Source organism: Chelon labrosus, assembly GCF_963514085.1.
Source record: "Chelon labrosus genome assembly, chromosome: 22".
NCBI lineage: Eukaryota > Metazoa > Chordata > Actinopteri > Mugiliformes > Mugilidae > Chelon > Chelon labrosus.
In genome coordinates this window covers 14,870,892-14,880,833 of record NC_140355.1, presented here as the reverse complement: position 1 = coordinate 14,880,833, position 9,942 = coordinate 14,870,892, and positions in this window count along the sequence as shown.

Here is a 9,942-nt window from a genome sequence, read left to right as displayed (position 1 = left end):
TCAAACCTTTCAGGCAGAGCTGAGGCTTGACCTGCTGTGTCATTACAGATGTTGACCTGCTGTGGGGTCTATCTGGTCTGCAGGTGGTATATACACATACATATATATATTAGAAAAACAACAAGAGAAACTAAGGAATTCGAAAGAGATTACCGGTTATCTGTGCTTTACATTTATAAGTAAGTTGTGTAGTCCTAATCAGCTTTGGGAGCCTTGATAGGATTATTTATTTTTTCTATATATTGTTTGCACGGTAATAATGTTTTGATCGAAAAAAGGCGTCCATGCTGCTAAGGATGCCGTCTATGACAGGCTGTTTTATCAGAAACAAATCAAAATTGACATCACCTCAATCTCTTCGCATGTTTTTTTTTTTTTTTTCCTTCTGCAGAATTGTTTTCAGGAACAATTAAAATCCAGTTCTTGCTCAGCATGTTGGATTTTTCACAGCAGGAAATGCTAAAAACATTAACACAAATGCAACGTTCCGGTCATTCATTCATTTATTCATTAATTTTCTGTAACTGTTGTCCTCTGGAGGATTGCGTCCTCTGGTAATGCAACACCTATCTGGAATGCACGCATTAATAGTGGTATTAGAAATCTATACTGTGGGTTTACGGTGGCAAATTCAAAGGAAATAAACCAAAGTGTGTTATCGAAGCAGCAAAACTGTTCCATCAATCGAAGATTTATCTTATTACAGCTGAAAAAATAACAAAAATGTGTTCCCCCATATAGAGAAATGAAGTATTTCTAAACCTAATGATGATTTAATGCGGTCTTTGGATTTTTTTGAAGGAGGTTGTGTGCTGCAGCATGTCTTACTACTTATAATTGAACTGTAATTGAAATCTCACCCCCCCCTGTCCCTCCATTGAACCCTCCAAGACACACAGAGTCATCCAGCCCCTCCTTCCCCCAAATCTGGACCAAAACAATGACACGAGCGGATGAGTTTCCTCTTTTTGGCCCAAACCAACAACATCCCCACACAAGCTTTCTCTATCTGTCACTGATTTACAGTATTTCTTTATATTTCCATCGCCAGGTGGACAGCACAGAGAGGAAAACTGATCTCAGACGATGGCTGCAGTCGTTCTACCAAAAATGTATTAATTTATCATTAGTAATTTATTTGCAGATTAATCATTGTTCCATGTTGGAGCACACCGAGCTACGGGCTGCCATTAGCGCCGCAGGGGTCAGCTGTTTTAAAAGCTAGCATTTATCATGATGTCGCTAATATCGCTGAGCTGGTTCAGGAAATTAGGAAAAAATTTTGGCTTTGCGTCACTTTCATCTCTTGCTGTTATGTCAGAACTGTCTTAGACTAACAAGCTTATAGCTAAAGAGGAATGTTTGTGTACCATGGTGTTGGAGGACACAATGTGTTTTTCTCTTTTTTTTTTTTTTTTTTTTTAACCACTGAAGGGAGGAGGTGGGGGGGGGGGGGGGGGGTGGAGCAGGGCGGTATGGTCTAAACATCACGGATAAGAGGCAGCCCGGCACACGCCCGCATGACGGTCAGTAATCCTACAGTCTCAGACTCATGACCCACTTTCTTGGAGGAGCATGATGGAGCGGCAGCCTCCTCTTACCCAAGAGGAGCCTCCAGACGCAGGGTGGTGGGGTAGAGCTGCCACCGCCACCCCCACCCCCCTCGCTCACTTTGTCAAGACAAAGGAAAAGGCAGACTCCTGTGAAGACCTTCTGAAAGCCAAATAAGAGCTTCAGGAACACTAATACCTAAACCTGATGCTCTTATCAATTCTATCTTATAAATAATTCAGAGGACGTGCCACTTTGTTCTCGGTGCAAAATATCTGTTAGTTGGAGGCTTCATGCTTCCTTGATTGCACCTGTTGTTGCTGCTTTGGATTCTTTGTGGATATTTTGCGGCCAAACTTTGACCTGTGGGGAAATGTCACTTTACGCTGACGATGCTCTGTTTTACCGGAAAGATTAAGAATCAGCTCGGTCGGTGGAAAAACATGTCAAATGCAGCCACTTTGAGACTTTGGCTTTCACGTCAGATGGCCCGTGATCCCTTCTTGTGACGCTTCTTAACACTCAGTGCCCCTGCGCCGGATCCAGCGAGTTTCTTTTGTTTGCCAAATCAAGAAAATGTGCGACTAATAATATCAAGCCATTTCCTGATTAAAGCGCCGAATTAAGCAGAGATCATCCACAAATACAAAGGAAATGAAAAGAACAGCTTCTCCACTATTGTGTCTTATCCCTCGGAAACATGCTGACCGGCATCGCGGCACGAGCCATAGGCAAAATAGGTCAACAAATGCTGCGTCGATGCATTAGATCACATCACCAGCATACATCTTATTATCATTTGTTTTATTAACCACCACCCTCCCCTGCTTTTTTTTGTTGTTGTTGCTGCTGAATACATCTCCCCACGCGCACCACAATACACGCCGCTCTTACTTCTCTCTTTATCTTAATCCCTGGCAGACTTTAAGTGTCTGGCATCGGGGCAAAATCCCAAACTGGAGAGGAGCGTGTTTGGAGACCTAATCCCCTTACCCTTAGACTGGAGTTGCCCTCAATTCACCTCACCCAAAGTAGGCCAAGAACAAGGAGCCACAACAGAGAGGCAAGCGGCTTCGCAAGGCTCAGCATTATCACGCTGCCAGACAGACGGACAACACATACACTGGAAAATACGCACAGAAGGACATGTGGACAGATGATGTATAAGCTGGTGCTGTATAGGCACACTTGCGACAAGCTGACATGCTGCAGACACAGATGCTAACCTTAAAATATGCAGACATGTCAGGGTTACTCTCTTGAAAACACAAACCTCTCCATATTTGAAGGAAAAGCCGTTCAGCTCCACTCCACTGTGCGTCTTCTCCATTTCTCCTGATTAGATGATAACTTTCTTTGAGCGTACAGCGGCTTAATGGGGGAGAGAACGCCCCTGGTTTTCAGTGACATGACGGGAGGGGCTGACTATAAGCCGTGGACACAAATCAATACGTTTCCAAATCACATCCCCATATGCTGTTTGTTTTAGGAACGTCTAATCTTGTGTCGGTGGTCACCTCACAGTCTACGGGTAAAGCTCAAAGATCCGTGAAAAGGCGCGTGCGATCCAAACTTTACAGAAGCTGACATGACAACCCTGGACAGAAAAGATGAAGCTGATGTTAACATGTGCATGTACTGTAGGTATGTTACGACCCAGCTCTGGTAGGGGTGAGGGAAGCAACATTAAAACCAACTGGCGTTTTAGTTAAGGTTTACTGTGAAACGATTAAGACAACAGAAAGCGCAGCACTAAGGCTGGACAAAGGGGTGATGAATAAATCAAAGAAATTAGTGAAACAAAATAAAACTAAACATATAGACCAAGTCCTTGTTAAAAATGAAATCTCAAAAGAAAACCCTCCCTCTTTAAATTACAGTTTTTTACAACCTGGACCTTATTTCTGGCATAAAATACAATCGTCATTTGGAGTCGTTCGGACGATATTTAGATCAAGCGTAGTGCAGTGTATATCCATATAGTTGGAGTGACTGGGGCACCAAAACGCAGCCTCTAAATAACGCATTATCTGCCGCGAAACTCGTTCATTTCACCAATATTTTGTTATGATACACTAGTGCTATTCCCCGTTGAGTCCGGAGTTACCTGTTGTCTATTCGTGGACGTGCAGCTGCCATTGGACGAGAGGTGGGGTACACCCTGGACAGGTCGCCAGTCTATCTCAGGGCTAACACAGAGAGACAGACAGCCATTCACACTCACATGTACACTTATGGCCAATTTAGAATCACCAATTAGTGGGACAGTGGGAGGAAGTCGGGGTACCCGGAGAGAACCCAAACAGACACAGGGAGAACATGCAAACTCCACACAGAAAGGCCCTGGTCGGCACATGGATTCAAACCCGGAACCTTTTTCTTAAATCTTCCCAATTTGAAAATGTGAGTCCAGTGTGAGTCACAGGGACGGAATTCAAATGACGCGTTATGTTGGAAATACATGACTGTACGATGACCATTTACACGGGTCTGACTCAAAGTCGTTCTAGTGCCAACTTGTAATCTTTTTGTCACATAAGGGACATTTAATTTTGGAAAAAACATCTTTATTCACCTTGTTTACCAGAATAATGAAACCTCATATTACCTTCAATGCACAGATTTTTTTTAGGACCACAAGAGAAAAATTTTAGTGCTAAAAACTGTTTTGATGTACAAGTGTGTGACTAATATTTTAACATGTCACAATCCACGACTCAGTGCATTGCAATCATCACCTCATCAAGTGCCTATCTTTAGTGAACACTGACCAGAGAGGAGTAAACAACACTGCCACCCCTTGGCTGTTCAGAGGAAATTTACCCACATGTGTCGAGTCTGTAACAAAGCAACAGAACTTACACCGATCAGCCACAACATTAAAACCACTGACAGGTGAAGTGAATAACACAACTTCTGGACCTGGCATTTGTGTGGATGTTAATTAGACATGTAGCACCCACCGAGACCAGACCAGGCACCCCCACCCCATAGCAATGACACTCCTTGATGGCAGCAGCCATCCCCAGCAGCAGGATACAGCCTGACACAGGCACACACACAAAAACAGTTTAGGAACATCTCAAAAAAACATGAAAAACAGCACAAGGTGTTGACCTGGCCTCCAAATTCCCTTGATCGCAAATCAAGTATCTGTGGGATGATCCACAGAGGCACAAGGGAGACCTATACAATATAAGGCAGGTGGTCATAATGTTACGCCTGATCAGTGTACATACTACATACTGTTATCTATACTTATGAGGCTAAGAGACCTCAACTCCCGTTAGATTCTGATTCAAAGGTTTACCACTTCCCTCCCTCTTCCTCCCGTCCTTCCTCTCCTTCTCCTGATCTCCACCTCATCTTCTCTCCAAGCTCCCAGGCTGATTCCTAGAGAGGATCAGGTCAGATGTTTTTTTTTTTTCCATTATGCTAATAGTTTCATCCTTCCCACCCCACTTAATTTGGCTGAGAGACTGCTTTAGCGTTATTACCAGACTTCACAGAAAACAGGCAGATTTGGAATAAGTGTATCGTGACACTTGGTCCTGATTTAAGAAATTAGAAAGCCCGCATGTTTGAGGAGTAAATGCACCTCCTACCTCCAGAAAATGACAGTATTGTGATGGATTCATCTGATGTTCACCATGTCATCTTGCACCCACAGTCTGTAGCATACTGCCTGTTATTTGGCATGAAAAACAACAATAGGTGGGACGACTGCTACTTTCTTTACTCCACCGAAATTGACTGGACTACAAATAAAGTGACAATATCTTAACATTAATATAAAGTCAAAAAGTTTCTACAAATGTCTTTATAAAGCACTAAATCCCCCTGATTAAAACAGCGAGTACACAGATTTGAAGGTAATCTTCGGTCTCTCTCACAAGAGAGAAAGAGAGGTCAAGTGTTTAAACAGGCTTAGGCTCTGATAAAATATGTAAAGCTTGGACTTATACAATCTGTACCGTATTTTAAATGGCCCACTTTACACCTCTGTGTAAGTAAAATACTATTATATTCAGTCAGTGTGTGCCTTTTTAAATGAGCTATATTTTGCCCCTGGATAGTGGACGTCTTAGGAGTGTATATATAATAAAAGTATTAACCGCCCGACAAGAAGTCTTATATTATTCTGGGTAAACTCATAACACATTGATTCATATGCAGCCCAAGCAACTGTAATAAGAACGGAAAGCTGCAGCCGTGCCAAGTTTCAAGCAGGTTTGATGTGATATCTTAAGGATCCATGGCACAAAGATGAAAGGATTGATTAATTTTCAACATTTTTAAACTCCCGGTAATTTTTTCCACCTGCACATTCCTCGCACGCACACTGTCTCACTAGATCCTTTCAAGGCTACACCTGTTTCTTGTAAAAGCTGGATGAGCTCCGAAAGGTTTTGGCACAAACTAATCCTCGGATGCTGAACGGAAAAAGAGAAGACCCATGGGCTTCTGATGGGAAACGTGTCTCAAATATACAGTATACTGGTTAAGTAATGTACACCGGACAGCCACAACATTAAAACCACTGACAGGTGAAGTGAATAACACTGACCATCTTGCGACAGTACAATGTTCTGCTGGGAAACCTTTGGACCCGGCATTCATGTGGATGTTACTTAGACATGTAGCACCCACCTAGACCTAGACGAGGCACCCCCACCCCATAGCAATGACACTCCTTGACAGGAGCAGCCATTCCCAGCAGGATGCAGCCTGACACAGGTTTAGGAACAACTAAAAAAAAACATGAAGAACAGTACAAGGTGTTGACGTGGCCTCCAAATTCACTAGATCCTAAACTGATCAAGTATCTGTGGGATGATCCACAGAGGCCCCTCCCCTAAACCCATAGGACCCAAAGGCCCCCCACTAACAACATTCTGCTGCCAGACACCACAGGACACCCTCAGAAGGCCCATGTCCATTCTCTGATAAGTCACAACTGTTTTAGAGGCACAAGGGAGACCTACACAATATTAGGCAGGTGGTCATAATGTTACGCCTGATCGGTGTATAAGTAATCTCAACATTAAAATTAAAATTTAGTGCAGCTGCATTGTATATGACGGCCGCTAGAAATGGATAAAGGTTTAAGAAGCACCAACAGAGTAACGCGTTCATCAGTGGTGTACTTAAAGCTCCTGATATCATGCTTTTATTATATATTACGGAATGAAATGAATGTGTTTTTCCACTTTAATTTTAGGTTTTATTGCCTTTGGTTCATGTAAAAACGACGGCTTCTACAACCTGGTGAAAAACAATACAGAAATTTCCAAGATCATCTAATAGGCGCAGGCAGATGGTTTTGTTTTTGTTAAAAAACAAAAAAAGGGCTGCCTCACAAAAGAGAAACAAATTATAGTTGCTCAGTTTAAATCTGAAATCAGCTTACCTCAATCTCATTTTGCTTTTGTTGCTCCTTGTTGCCTGTAATGAGCCGTGGCCCACGTGGCCCGCGCGCAAGATCCCGCCGAGGATTAAGGCTAGAACAAAACAAAATGTAAAACAAGTGACGACGGAAGAAAACATGTTTTTTCGAGGGGTGAGAAAAGTGAATTTAAAGTAGCTGCCTTGAGGAGCTTATTATTCTGGAGGTACAAATAGAAACTCATTCGTGTAAGTGGTCTCTAGACAAAAACAAATGAAGCGTAAACAGAGCCTGGAGATTAGCGGCTGGTCCTTTGTCCTCCAGGAGTATTTTCTTAACAGTTTATAAAAACCAGCAATTCAGAAGAATCAAGTGATTTCATATATTAATGATCTGAATCTAGTCATGAAAATGCTATTTAATATGCCATTGAAATACTAAAAACAATCGATTATCGCTAAGAAATCAGCACAACACAAATTCTGTGGAACATTGTGGCTTCACCAGCTGTGTTTTAGTCTTCTATCATATTACAGAATCCTTGCATTCACTCACAGATGAGGACTCTTTAAGCTTATCATACACATTTAATATTTACTGAGAAATTCTTGATTTCTTGTGCTTGTGCGTGACGGTTGTTGGGTATGTACGTAAGGACACGTGGCTGCATCATACCCCTCCATAATCGGTCTGATCAAAAAATGCATCTTACATTTTTATATCACATTCAAACAGACCAATTTTGTTCATTATGGGGGAAAAAAAAGTATTAATCTACGTTTGTGTTCATGCAATGCCAGGTGCTATGAGTTACGGTCTTTCATCACAAGCAAATAAAGTGACAGGTCAATGATGTAGAGCAATAAACAATAAATAAATAAAATAAATAAATATTAAAATATGAATGATTTATGGTTTTGTGTCCACCCTCTCTGCTTGCTGTCATGTGTTTCTGTCTCTAAAGATGCTTCAGAATGGACAAATAAATCTTGGGCCTTTTTTAGCTTGTCATTCACCAGTACAATGCTGCCCTCTTATGGTGAATCGTGGTACTCAAGATACTTCTTTAGACAAAAAAAACAAAAACATAACAAGATGATAATTAGATTATATAGTGTGTATAGATGTAGGACAAATTCATATGGAAATGTTTTGTATTTAAAGTCTGAACTATACACGGATCAGGTATAACATTATGACCACCTGCCTAATATTGTGTAGGTCTCCCTTGTTCCTCCAAAACAGTTGTTACTCATCAGAGAATGGACATGGGCCTTCTGAGTGTGTCCTGTGGTGACCCTTCAACCCATAGGACTGTTGGGTCCTATGGGTTGAGGGCAGGGGCCTCTGTGGATCATCCCACTTGATCAGTTTGGGATCGAGTGAATCTGGAGGCCAAGTCAACACCTTGTGCTGTTCTTCATGTTTTTTTTTAGTTGTTCCTGAACCGTTTTGGTGTGCGTGCCTGTTTCAGGCTGCATCCTGCTGGGGATGGCTGCCGCCATCAAGGAGTGTCATTGCTATGGGGTGGGGGTGTCTGGTCTGGTCTAGGTGGGTGAATACCAGATCCAAAAGTTTCCTACCAGAACATTGTATTGTCACAAGACGGTCAATGTTGTGTACTTCACCGGTCATAACGTTATGCCTGATCGGTGTGTTTCTGAAAGTACAAACAGAACTCCACGCGCATTTGGTGCAAACACGAGCATTAACAGTGTGTGACATTAACACTGAGATCAATGACTGTAACGTTTTAAACCACTGACTTGGAAACACATGATGTTACTGCCGGTTCTTTCCGAAAGCATAAGGTTAGGCATTGTTTTAATTTCTTAACTTCTGGGCATCTAGCACCTCATGTCTTCCTGTTGGTAATCTCATGAGCATTGTGAGGGATCATGATGCTCTAAACAGCACACAGTATGATATAACAACCGCTGGCATATCAACCTTCTATGAAGTCACATGTGGCATATAACTAAATTAGGCTGTGAATGGGAAAAAACACAACATTTTCTATGTGATATATGCTTTCCTTGCTAATAATGCTACCCCATAAATGTCTGAGACAGCTCAAACTAGTTGATGACCAGTAGCTGTATACTGCAGCACAAGCATGTACGTGTGGATTAAATGCAGCATTAGTAGCATGTAACCACCAACGTCAGCCACTGTCTACACTGACATCAGGAGTAGTATCACTTGGACTGCTGTCTCTCACCATCTGTTAAGTGCAAATCCGACATTCGCTCGTGTTAAAACTGTTTTTCTCACACCGCCCACCTTTTTTCCTCCCCCTTCTACGGTGCAGGTTGCTGTGGCAGCAGATGCGCTTTCTCCGACGACCGACTCCTCAACACGAAGAAAGAGTTAACATGTTTTCTCTTTTGCTTGTTACACAACTGACGCGACCGATTCGTGCCGGTGACCTTGCTTAAGGCCAGTAGATGGAGGGGTGGAGAGGAAGGTGAGTTTTAATAGAACTGCCAAACACTGTGCGCAGTCATCTGTCGTCCACCTGCGTTGAGAATGATTTATTGTTTCTTTGTGGCACGAACAGTACCAGAGACGGTTAATTGTGTTTTCTTTCAAAACCTTGTCTTTGATTGCTGTGTATTTTGGCAGGAGTATTGAATATTATTACATTATTTGTGCTAAAAAACCTGAAAGAGAAATTGAGAAAGGCCCTCTGGAGTCAGTATTTGGTGTGTCCATTCTGGGCTCCTGTAGAAACGTGGCATAGCAAACGCACCTGCGCCCCATTTAGAAACAAATCTCATTTAAGGCAACAGTAACAGATCTAACAGTCACAGATCAGAAGTTATTAAGTTATGAAGAAGTTGCGAAGTCCATGGTAAGGAATTGACAGAGGCAGGCAGCAAGGAGGTTGTCATAGCTGGAGTGTTGACCTCATCATAATCCGTCTCCTCCTCCACACACGCACTTTGGAAGCAGGCGAAGTTGCGCCGTAGACGCAGTTTCTTTCATGCGCAGGTGTACTCCCG